Source organism: Talpa occidentalis, unplaced genomic scaffold (genome assembly GCF_014898055.3).
Source record: "Talpa occidentalis isolate TD23 unplaced genomic scaffold, MPIMG_talOcc4v2.1 talOcc4.5, whole genome shotgun sequence".
Classification (NCBI taxonomy): domain Eukaryota; kingdom Metazoa; phylum Chordata; class Mammalia; order Eulipotyphla; family Talpidae; genus Talpa; species Talpa occidentalis.
In genome coordinates, this window is record NW_023604861.1 from 27,109,092 (window position 1) to 27,121,664 (window position 12,573).

Consider the following 12,573-nt stretch of genomic DNA (forward strand, 5'->3'; position numbering starts at 1 on the left):
AAAAAATGGAGGTAGCACCTAGAAGCTGAAAATAATGTCCATGGCAGTTACAAAGGGCAGGAACTGAATTCTTCCAATGACCCAAATAAGATAAGAATAGGATACATTCCCAGCGGCTCCAGGAAGGAAGGAACCCTTCCAACTTTTGATTTCTGCCTTGTAAACTCTAAGTTGATGATCCAGCTATGCCATGCTATGCCTGCATTTTTGATCCCTGGGGCTCTAGTATAATGGATTTGTTCAGTTTTATTTATTTATTTATTTATTTATTTGAAAAGATTTATTTATTTATTTATACAAGCACTGGGTACAGTCAGAAGCACAGGAGGGTGAAAGAATTCACCAGAGCCAGGGCGGGGAACAGAACAGGCAGACTGATGAAATACACTGCTGAGGGGAGCAGTGGGCCTGGCAGGAGAGATCTGTCATGCCATGTGGGACCCTCACTGGTGGCTGGGGATGGAACCAGCGCTGCAGAGGCTGCGGGCAGCTTTGCAGCCCAGCGCTCAACCGCTGCGCCACCAGGGGAGGCCTGTATTTGTTTAGTTTTAAGCTAATAAGTTTGTGTGAATTTTTAATGAAGTGATCAAAAACTAATACAACATAGAAAATAATTGCTGTTTCCTCAACAGAGCATTTTAGTTACTCTAAATATTAGAAGGTATTAAGGGTATGTCAAAGTACCCGACTCTACCTTACAACTGATAAGAGAGAGAGTCTTCCTGTGTAATTTTGTATGTACCATCAGCTGATTTGAAGTCAGGATCATTAATAGATGCTCAGTTCCTGAAATTTGAATAGACTAAATTATCTTATAATTAAAATAATATATTTCAACTTTTAAAGTTGTTTAGCATTGAGCTTCCTTAGTGCCATTGTTTTCTAAAATCTTAATTTTCTAGTGCCATCGATTCTTTAGAGCCTTGTACTGTTTTCTTTTCTTTTTTTAATTTAATTTCTATTGTTTCTTTTTATTTGTACATTTGAGGGAAGGGAATTGTAAAAGACTGTGTTATACTCCATGGATACTCCTTTTCTTGAAACTAACAGTATTTCATATTTAATGAACACCTGGAATGTAATAAAAGCATCATTCATTCATTAAGGAAATGTGCATTGAGTGCCTATTTTTACCAGACACTGTCCCCAGCGCCTATTCTTTTACCAGGCATACTTGAAACTTTTGTGAAATTATGCCAATGGGGCTGATTTTGTATAGTAAATAATAAGAAACAGGAGCTCACTCACCATATCTAGTGTTATCAATGGTGTGTTTTTTACATTCTGAGCAACAATTCAATGTAGCATAACCAACTAGTTTGCTTAAGATTTTTATTTGTTTAAAGGGTACAGCCCTCATTTTCATAGGCTGCTTCTTATGTACCAGTTTGTGCCTACAAATATAAGTCTATTTACTATCCTAGGATTTCTCAAGACTATTATTATTGGAGATAAACCTTTTCTGCCCCTTTTGTCTTCTGTTGTTACAAATTTACTAATTTCTCCATGCTATTTTTAGGATTACAGTATGCCCGTGTTTAAATTTAGGTTATTATACTTTCCTATCTGGTCAATGAGCCTAGAATCAATAACACAGTGGCAATGATGGTACCCAGTATCCAGGTTTTGTTCTCTAATAAGAACCAGTACTCTTTGTAGAAGTGGCTGATTCTGGGGCTGAGATAGGAAATATACTAGAGAGTCCACGTAAAACTTTATTCTATGCTTTTAGTGAAAATGGAGAACAATTGAAGGAATTTGTACAAATCAACAAAATCTGATTTGGGTTTGAAAAAAAATTAGCACTGATTGCTCTGCTAGTAATAGATTCTAAGGTAGTTGAAAGTAGAAGCAAGGACACCAGGTAGGATATCACTGTCCTACTATATGACAGAGCATTAAAATATTGATAAGTGGTCAAATTGTGGCTGCATTTTGAAGATAAAGTCTAAGTGTTCTGATGAATTAGAAGTAGAAATAGAATGTATTGTAAGAGTAGTTTATACATGTGTGCATGTATTTGTGTGTGTGTGTGAGAGAGAGAGAGAAAGAGAGAGAGAGAGAGAGAGTTTAGTCCAATCCACAGTTTTCTAACTTTCAGAGATTTTTGCTCTAAGCTATGTAGTATAAGCTTTCAAAATTGAGATGAAGAAACAGTGGAAGAAACAGTAGAAACATGCATACATGTTACAGAGTTTTCTCCACCTAATGATGGGTGGAGCTGAGCTGCCAAGTGAAGCTAAATAACACAGAAGGCAGGTGGCCTAGGTGAAAAAGAAAGGGATTTCTTTTGTTCCAGTGACCTGACTTGACCCCAGGGACTACTGGGAAGGAGACACAGAAGGAGTCATGTGGGGGAAAGACATGTAGAGACATCTGGAAGAGACATGGGAGAAAAGCACATAGGGAGCTTGACATTGGCAGCTGAGATGTTGATGTTGTATCACCTTTTGTGTCATTTTACTGGAATCTGCTTCAGAACCCCTTTTCTTTGGTTCCCTGACCAGAGATGACTTAGTGTTAAAGCAAGTTTTCAGGCTTCAGTGGTCCCATTTTGGGTCCATCCTATTTGGCTGGACACTTACCCAGGAGGAAATTGGTAATTTGGGGTGTTTTATTGGGAAACTAATATTCTTTCTTTTCCTCTCTATACACACTAATTTTATTAAATTTCTTTCACACTGAGAGTCTGCTTTGCTTTGTGTGTATGGATGGCCAGACCCCTTTAGAACATATAAGCTTGGGGGTCCTGGGGTGCTCCTCAGTCATCTGCCAAAATATACGTCTAGTCTATTCAGGAGTATCTACAAGCTTCCTCCATGTAGAACTAGGCATTGGCTATGAGGATCTATATTAAGTATAGAAATTAGGACTAAAGATATAAATTTGGGGATCATCAACATGTTGCTTGTATTTAATTTTGAGATTGCATCATCAGACCAGAGAGTGACTGCAAATAGCCCAAGACTTAATCTGGATACTATTACTCTAACTGTTTTTTAGATCCACATATCGAAACACAATTCAGTTTAGAATGCTATTTTCGTTACTTTGAATTTTAGTGTTGACCTTAAAAAAAGTGATTTAGCAGAGGAATTTTAGACATTATGGGCTAGATAATTTGTTTTGTTTGGGTTTCTTTTGGAAAGGGCTTTCATAATCATTTTGTGAGCCTCCTACAAGCTACTTAAAGTTTTCTGATAATTGCAGTGTGCATAGAGGTTAAAGCATACATTTTTTCATATTTTAATACTGGTTTTGCTTTTAAATGCCTAAAACATTTGTATTTTATTTCATGATGAATTTTTTTTTTCCTTAGTATAAATGAACCACTTCCCAGATAGCCTCGTATAAGGACTCCCATGAATATGCATGAGTTTATCCTGTCTTTAAATTTATCTCTCCCTAGAATGTGGATATTTACTCTTCAAATCAAGTAATATAAGTAGTCTTGTGGCTTTAAGTCATAGGCTCTGGAGCCAGAATACTTTGAGTTACACTCCTTACCACTTAGGCACATTTTGCAACCTTTTAATATCAGTTTCCTAATTGGTAAAATGGTGTTGACAGTGATACTTATTTCATAAACACATTGTTAGAGCTATTGGAGATAATCTCTTTAAAATGGTTATAAGAGTTCAAATACATACTGTTACCTTATATACTGATAACATTTCTCATATCACTAAACTCGTGTCACATCATTAGGAAATTCATCATCTCCTTTTAAAAAAAATCTGACAAATAGAGAGCATTTAATGTATAGTTCTTAATCTGATTATTATTGATTTTTCATTTCAAAGTTGAAAAAAGAACATCCTTGGCTCTAAAAGCCCTCACTAAAATGATTTAAAAACTGACATACCATTGGTTAATTCCTGTATACTTTTATTTCTAAGTTTTATAAATCATTTCTAAAATTAAATTATTTTATGAAGTATGCAGATAGCAAATGTCAGACATTTTGAAAGTAATGAATATTTTATATTAGTGTATCCTTTTGAATTGTGTACTTCTACTTAATAATTTATGAATAATTAAAACTATACAAAATACTTCACACTGATACTGATAATTTACCAAAACGTACCATTCTACCTTTAGCTGAAAACATCTTTTCTCTAAGCATTTTTCATTTTTTCCTGTTTTTGGTGGGTGTCTCAACTTGGAGTATCAGTCTGGTACCCAGGGACGATTTCAAATATATAAAATTTATATTAAAAATAATTTTATATTTTTGGCATATTTGCTGCACTGACAGATAGTCATAAATTAAGACATGCTTACTCTTCTTCCTGGCACTGTAACCATCTGCTTAAGAAGTGTTAATTAAATGTGATAGTACAGGTCCTTCATTAAATAAGACACCCAAATTTCATTTGGGGCTCTAATAAATAATTCTGAATGCCACTCAAAGTGACAGCTCAAGTCTGCTCTTTTTGTGCACACAAATTTGTAAATCTTCCATGTTTTGAAGATGATCTCCAGAGAGAAAGGAGCTAAATGGGGTGAATTCAACTGTTTGCTGGTCCTTGTAGGACAGCAGCTTCTCAACAACCTTCCACAGTCCTCTGGCTTGTGGTATTCCTAGTTTTTAAACACCAGGTTGATTTATGATCCCATAAGTTCTAGTAGAATAAGAAACTGCAATCCCTGTGTGTAAATCAGGGTTTGACAATCTGTAAACATGAGGCATATGGTGTCTCAGTTAAACATAGACTTTGGAATTCAGTAGCACAGGGGCCAAATCTTGATCTCAATGTTTATAATTTGATCTTGGGAATATTAAAGTATTGCATCACATTTTTCCAAACTGTGAATACGCATAATTATTAGACTGGCTAAATAAGCTCCTATGTGTATGCAATATCTGATATTTATTAGCACAAATCAAGAGTTACTATGAAATTTGTCGGGACTGGCCATGCATTACCATAGGTGATGGATATACTCAGCCCTCAGTAGCTGAACTCCATGTAATGCCAGAGAAACAAAAAACAACCATTGATTTTTAAAAAGAAATCCTGCCTATATTGGTGGTTTCTAAGTTATGTGCACTAGATGCACATTATCTCTGACTTCACACTCAGAAATTTATATGCCAGCTCTTTTGCTGGAGTCCCTCATTCCCAAACCCAGTGTGAACCCAGGAATTTTTCTCAGATTTAGTTGACACTCAGGACATGCTTTTCAATTCTGTTAATTAGGTTCCTGACAAAGGGGTTGGTTTAACTATTCCTCTTTGCTAATAACACACCATTCTTTAACATTTTAGTACAGTTGCTGGCTAAATTCTTATTTGAAGTTGGGTTACAAAAACATAAGGTGGTATCTTGGATGTGCATTTTGTTTAATTACACATGTGAAAACCTTGAAACAGTCATAGAACAAGATTTACTAGCAGAGAAGAGTGTTAAGGATAGTGTAAGGAAATAATCACATATTTGAGCAACATAGATAAACACTGGGGTTTCTCCTATATGATGTGACTCCATGTGTACAGACAACATAAACAATTTTATTCTGATTTTTAGCAGTAGTTTTTAGAGAACCAGGATATTTTAGAATAAAAAGGAACACTTCCAATTAGTTATACCTAATGGCAAATATCAAATTGAAGAAACTAACATTGGAGAAATAACCAACAACTCATTTTGTAATTTAGAAGATGTACAATAATATCTACCAACATTACAGAAAAAGGCTGCGGTTCCTAACAGGGTCTATAAATAAACAACATATCATTTTGTTGAAGGAAGAAAAGGGAGAACATAAGCACAGGAATCCTTTGTATAGACAGAAGAATACTTATAGAAGAATATTTATAGAAGAAAGTAAATTTGCATTTTAAATTACTGGACGAGGATGAAGCATGATATAACAATTAAATTTAGGGGGTTAGAATGTGTAAAAAAAAAAAAAAACAGAATGAAGTGGACAATGGGAACCAGAAAATGTTGGCATTGAGCAAAAGTCCTCTGTGGAAAATATTAGGAAGTTATTTCATTGAAATAGAAATGTGAAAATTAGAAACTAAATTGCTTGACCCAAATTGTCAAGCTTCCCTAGTTAGGAGGTAGGCAGTGAAAGAGACATTGCATATGACATTTCAGACATTATTAGTGTCCCTAGAGAGAGTGATTATGGTGCTAGTTTTAAAAAGGATAAAGCATTAATTAGGGAGCAGTGAGAAGGAAGAAGTCTCATGGACAGAGCAACCTAGAAAGGCAGGGAGATGAGGCGGGGCCTTGGTCCCTTCTTTTATGAGGTTTGTTTGTGAAGGCAGGGAGAGTGAGGCAGCTACTTGGGGGCAATAAAGGTACATCCGTTTAGACATGTTTGAAAGTAGCTGTCAGGTGGCAGAATCACTAGTGCCAAGGCAAAGGATGGAAATTAAAAATCAGTGAACAGTGATGTGAGTTAGGTCCCAGCAGAGATGCAATGAGAGGAGGAACAGCAGTTGCATTTGAAAGGGTCATGTGTGTATGAAAAGTGCTGGGGAAATTAAAAATGACTAGTAGTGTGGAAAATTTCAGTCTTTGTGACCTATATTTTCTCTTGGAATCGATGTGTGAGTGTATGTGTGCACCAGCAACAGACAATCTGACTATGTTCTGGGGGAAAACAATATGTAAATTCTGGCAAGTATTTGAAGGTGAGTGTTTGCATCGTTTCTCAGGACCCATATATTCAGCAATCTTAATTTATTTTGAATGAATATGGAGGTCATTCCAGGATAGTTCTGTTTAAGAAATTAAAATGAAACTGTGATGAATAAAAACAGAATTTCCTTGAACTAATATACCACTGAGATAATACAAATGTGTATATCAACAAAATGTCTTATATAGATAGGAAAAGTAGGGGAAAATGTGATATGAACTCTGTAAGTTAATACAGTTAGATTCCTTCTTCCAAGCAACATAGAATGAACATTTTGCAATGGAAAGAAATTATATTAAGCAACATTACAAGTAAGCTCCATATTATCAAAGACCAGTAATTTCATTTTAGAGAAAGGTCACAGAAAAAAAGGCTATAAAATATCTAAATATATAAAAAGATAATAGCCAAAGCAAGTAAATGTTCCTTCTCAATCCATGAGCTGTTATGCTAAGTTTCTCTTTAATTTTTCACCTTAGCACTTACTTTCAAATCAAACTGAAAAAGTATGAAATTCAAACCATTGTAATCAAAATGGTATGATTATCCCTGTTAGCTAGCTAAAAGATTAAAAAACAGATAAAATTTGTATTAAAATTACATGTGTGTTTTATGTCATATATATCTATATTATAGAATTTCTACATTAAGGAAATATCATAATTTAGTACAAGTAAGTAGATAAATATGAAAATGAACCATACACATAGTTGCTGCTCACCGCTTCCAGTAACAAGCAGGGGTCGGGGCCTCCATGGTGGCGCAGCGGGTTGAGAGCAGCGCTGTGACACTGTCCACAGCCTCTGCAGCGCTGGTTCAATTCCCGGCCAAGCAGGGAGCAATCCACATGGCACAGCAGAGCTCTTCTTTCTTGCCTGCTCCCCTCAGCAGTGCTGCTCCCCTCAGCAGTGCCTTTGGTCCAGTCCTTCTGCCTGTTCTGCTCCCCGCTCTCTCTCTGGTGAATCCTCTCACCCTCCCGTGCCTCTGACCTGTACCCCAGCTCTTGCATAAATAAATAAATCTTAAAAAAAAAAAAAGCAGGGATTGAATTTATATCATTATGTGTGGCCATGTGATTTACTTGACTTAAGAAACAAAAGCTGAATAGATGCTTGCCCCTTCTTCCTGAGGTACTAAGAGCCAGTGCTTGGTTCCTCCTACATGTATTTGACATTTCCTTGATAGTGGTTCAATTTTAAGTATTTCAAACATGTTAAATATCATCTTTATGAATCTACAGTATGCATCATTGTCCAATATTATCATAAACTGAGATTAATATGTTTTATAGAAACAAAATTAGTATTAATTTATAACAGTAAGTATTTTGTTTTCATAATATGCAGTGTTCGTAATAATTATTATAAATCGGGCCTCCCCTGGTGGCGCAGCGGTTGAGCGCTAGGCTTCAAGGTTGCCTGCAGCCTCTGCAGCGCCGGTTCAATCCCCGGCCGCCGGCGAGGGTCCTTTCCTGGACATGGTGCGTCAGACCTTTGCTGCTGTGCCCACTGTCCCCTCAACATTGTATTTCTTCGTTGGTCTGCCTGCTCTGCTCCCCGCTGTGGCTCTGGTGAATTCTCTCACCCTCCCGTGCTTCTGACTGTACCCAGTGCTTGTATAAATAAATAAATAAATCTTTAAAAAATAATTATTATAAATATACTTTGTGTTTTTATCAGTAAAGGATATTCTTTTTGTCATAGCATTAGGAAACTGAGTTTTTACTACACTAAACTGAGTATAGGTAGAGATATAATTTAAATGCCATCACTGCCAGAGAAGAAAGTTGTACCAGCTATGGTAAACAGGCAAAGAACACTTTATTCAAGGTCATTGCAATAGAGGAGAAAGGATGAACTCAACTTCACTGAAACAAATGGCAGAGGGAACTTTATATGTGAGGGTAAACTAATGAAAAATACTGCAGGACTTGAGGAGTTGGTCCACGTGGTGGTGTCATCTATGTTTGTTAATTAGTGCTTACTGAATTTTGGCCCCTGTCTGCCCACAGAAATTGAAAGATGAGGGTTCTATCTCTCTTGATAATTACATTTTAAAGGTATGTCTTTTTGATGCTTAAAAGACATTCTTAGGTTGTAAAACTGGAGATTGAGAGCAGTTTTATTTCTCATAAGAGCAGGGAAAGAATTTACTGTTGCAACTTTTCTAAAACATAAGAAAAAGGAGATTAGAAAGAAATCTGTCTAATGTTTAGTAAGTCTGAGGAATGTTTTAATTGTCTTGTTCCTCACCTATTTTACTGGATTTATCATTCATTCATAGTCTATTTATAAGATCCATTTTACATACTTCACTGTAGGACAAAGTGTTTTCACCTCCTAGAATACAGCATTAGTATTTTAAACTTCACATATAAGACTTGGTTAGCCTGGATTAGTGAGAAAAAAAGGATGATATATATGAAAAATGAAGAACTCTTTTTCCATCAAATTAATGTATTTGGATTGAAGCAGACTTAACAGAATCACCTTACGTCTACGATGCTCTAATGTTCATAATATATACAGTAAGAATGTCCAGAAAGAGAGATAATTTTACAGTAGCCAAATCACTGTGCATACCTTGCATTTTCTTTGGTAGCTAGGAAAAATTCATCATTTGAGTCACTTATTCAGTTTATTGATCATATTTTTATAAGCATTTGATTTTCTAAATTTTGGAAGGAATTTACTAATGTTTCTCTGATTCTCCAATATTAATGAGGTACCTCAAGACAAATTTTATTCAACTTTGTAACTGAGAAAAGAGTGTATAAAATTTATTATAAGGATAAAGAGTCCCTCATATAGTTAGCCTTGACACAAGGTACTAAGTTCTAACCCTGTATCTAGATAGTCTACTAAACTATCTTTATCAGACAAAAGTGAAGCAAAGATTTTTTTAGATTGTATCTTTCATTTTTATTGCCACCCAATTCCTTTTGCTAATGAGGCATTCCCTAACACATGTATTAAAATAAATAATGAAAGAAGCTGCCTCAAAGATGAAAATATGACTATATCCTAGCATACATTACATGCCTTTTACCTTGAGATTTTTGCCTATACCTGTCTCTTCATAAAGTTTATTTGAGGAATGACTGTATCCCAAGGTCATTGTATCTTTTCTACATACAGACAAACTTTTAATCAATGAGATGGGAAATATTCTGCATAGTTCTATTCTAGTTCATTAACTTTGGTAATAATTTTGGTGACTGTGCTAAAATTTTTCATAGAATCTTGCAAATATATATCCTTCACTCAATAGGGACTTCAAATAGAAAGTATGAGTCTTCAAAGTACTGGATAAAGAAATAAGTTCAATACATTCACTGCTTTTGAGAATGGCAAAATCTCCTTAGGCAGCAGAGTCAGAAAAACAAATTGCAATGTGATTTTCAAAGTGTCTTTATGAAGGTATGAATACAATGATAACTAAGCACAGAATACTCCACTCAGTCTGAATAGTGAATTAAAATTTCCCAGATGGGATAATGCTCATTGGAAGCCCAAAAGTCAAATAGGCATTAATCAAATGAAAGATGAAAGAAGAAGATGTTAAATTTAGAGATTGGTTTGTGTAAAGTCTTTGACACGGATAGTTTGGCAACTCTAAAGAGAAGTATAACAAGATGAATATGAAGTCATTGGCAGGAAGCACACTGGGAAGGTAGGTAAATTTTAGACTATGACCAAAATGGTGTGTCATGAAGAGGTCTTTGGACTTTTACACAATGTAACATATAAAATTTTGAAATATAATACATGCTATAAAACTATGAATTCTAATAATTTTATGTTGAACATATTTTTTTTCTTAAAAAGCAAAATAGCTTGGTTCAATCTATTTGAATAATTCAGAACTTTCCAGTGAATTTCATTTTACCTATGGAAAATCTATTACATAATGTAAGGTTGGCAATATCTTAAACATTTACCTCACCTTACACTTACCAGTTGCCACAGGTGAACTGAAAAATCAGTGTGCTAATCGAGCAACGTGGTGGTTTTCCTGTCAAACATGAAATATGATTATCATTAAGGTTAGTGAGATAAATACAAAACATCAGTTCCTAAAAGGAAATAGCCAAGCAAATTTTAAATTCATGAGCTCCCATGGATATTATATTCTTGGGAAATATTTATGTGAATATAATGGTGTCCAGCTTTCATGATAAGTAGTTTCTGAAAAGCCGAGTTGCACCTCTGGCCAGGTTTTGGCATGTGACTGCATTAATCTTGAATGCAGGACTAAATTAATCCTTCTTACACTCTTCTCAGCAAAAATAAGAAATGTGTCATCCTCAAAACAAGCCTCTAAACAGGTTGGCATGAGTTTGAAAGCCTATTGACATAAATGAGAAAAAGCAAGAGATAAATGAGTCCCTGTCGAACACAGAGATATATTGTGGCAGGAGGAGAAGTTAAGGCAGCTTGAGAAATAAGTTTCTTGTTGCCTGTTTGAGCAAGTAAAGCATTGTTCTATAGAATTCATTTTGTAGAGCATATACAGGGTTAGAACTTAGTACCTTGTGTCAAGGCTAACTATATAAGGGACTCTTTATCCTTATAATAAATTTTATACTCTTTTCTCAGTTACAAAGTTGAATAAAATTTAATGAAATACATAAATCTCAAGAGCATTAAAGAATATTAAAAAAATCTAACTTGGAATTTAAAAACAACGTATTGAACAAACTTGAAAAGAGCCATCAGCCCACTAAGCTAATATTCAGATATTGCAGAACTTCAGAGCAATTCTGTATAGTGCATATATGATCTTATGTGACATTACTGTAGAATAATTTCATGACTAATTGGTGAACATGGGTAACCCTTGTTTTCATTTCCTTTACTCTCAGAAATTCAAATTTAGATATTATAGAAATCTTTAAAATTTAGACAAATTACTAGTTGCTGTATTGTACTAAAAATTAATATAGCAAAGCTAAAGTAATAGGCTTGTTTTCTCGGTCAGGAAATGTTTTCCTTAAATTATTCCCCATGTGTTCATTGAGGACCTACTAGGTGGCAAACACTTTTTAATATGGGGAAGTGCAATTTTAAGGAAAAAATAATTGTTCTTATAGTGCTTGGTTTTGTTATTACTAGATTATAAACTTTTAAATAAACATTTTGTATAATTTCCACTCAGGTGTATTTTTTTTTAGGGAGCACTGGTTTACACAGTTGTATGTGATGTAGAGGTATAGGATCCCATTTGAGATGTCACCACCCACCCCCAAAATACTGATAGTCTTCCACAAAAGTTCCCCACTTTTTAATCTTCCTTCTCCTCCATCTGGTAGTCTCGGTTCTACGGACAGATTTCTAGGGTATGTTTTAGGTGTGACTTTATCTCACCCTTTGATTTGTTTCTTTACATTCTACATATAAGTGACACCATCCCCATCCGGTGTTTGTCTTTCTCCTTCTCTCTTACTTCGCTAAGCACAATCCCCTCCCCTCTCATCCACACTGTGGCCAATGGCAAGAGTTTATCTATTTTTATAGCTGGATGGGATTACACTGTGAGCCTGTAACATATCCTCCTGATCCATTCCACTGTCATTGGGAGGCAAGCAGTGCCATCCACCTGCTGCCATCTACTTCTCTCTCAGTCTTAGTTTCTTGACTTTAACTAGATTCCTTTGCAAGCAAAGAGACCTTAATTTGCTGTTATGATCCTGCCTATCAACCCTACTATTTAAAAGACTTTTCTTCTTTAAAAATGTCGATGAGGAAAAATAAAATTGAACTAGTATATTTAATTGTTTTATAAGGAACAGAAACACTTTACCATATTAACCTGCTAATATTTCTATGTATTTCAGTTACTTATTTTCAAAATATCCAAATCCATTCCAAATGAGTTGTTTTCCTACTTTGGTTATATTTAGTCTTGTAT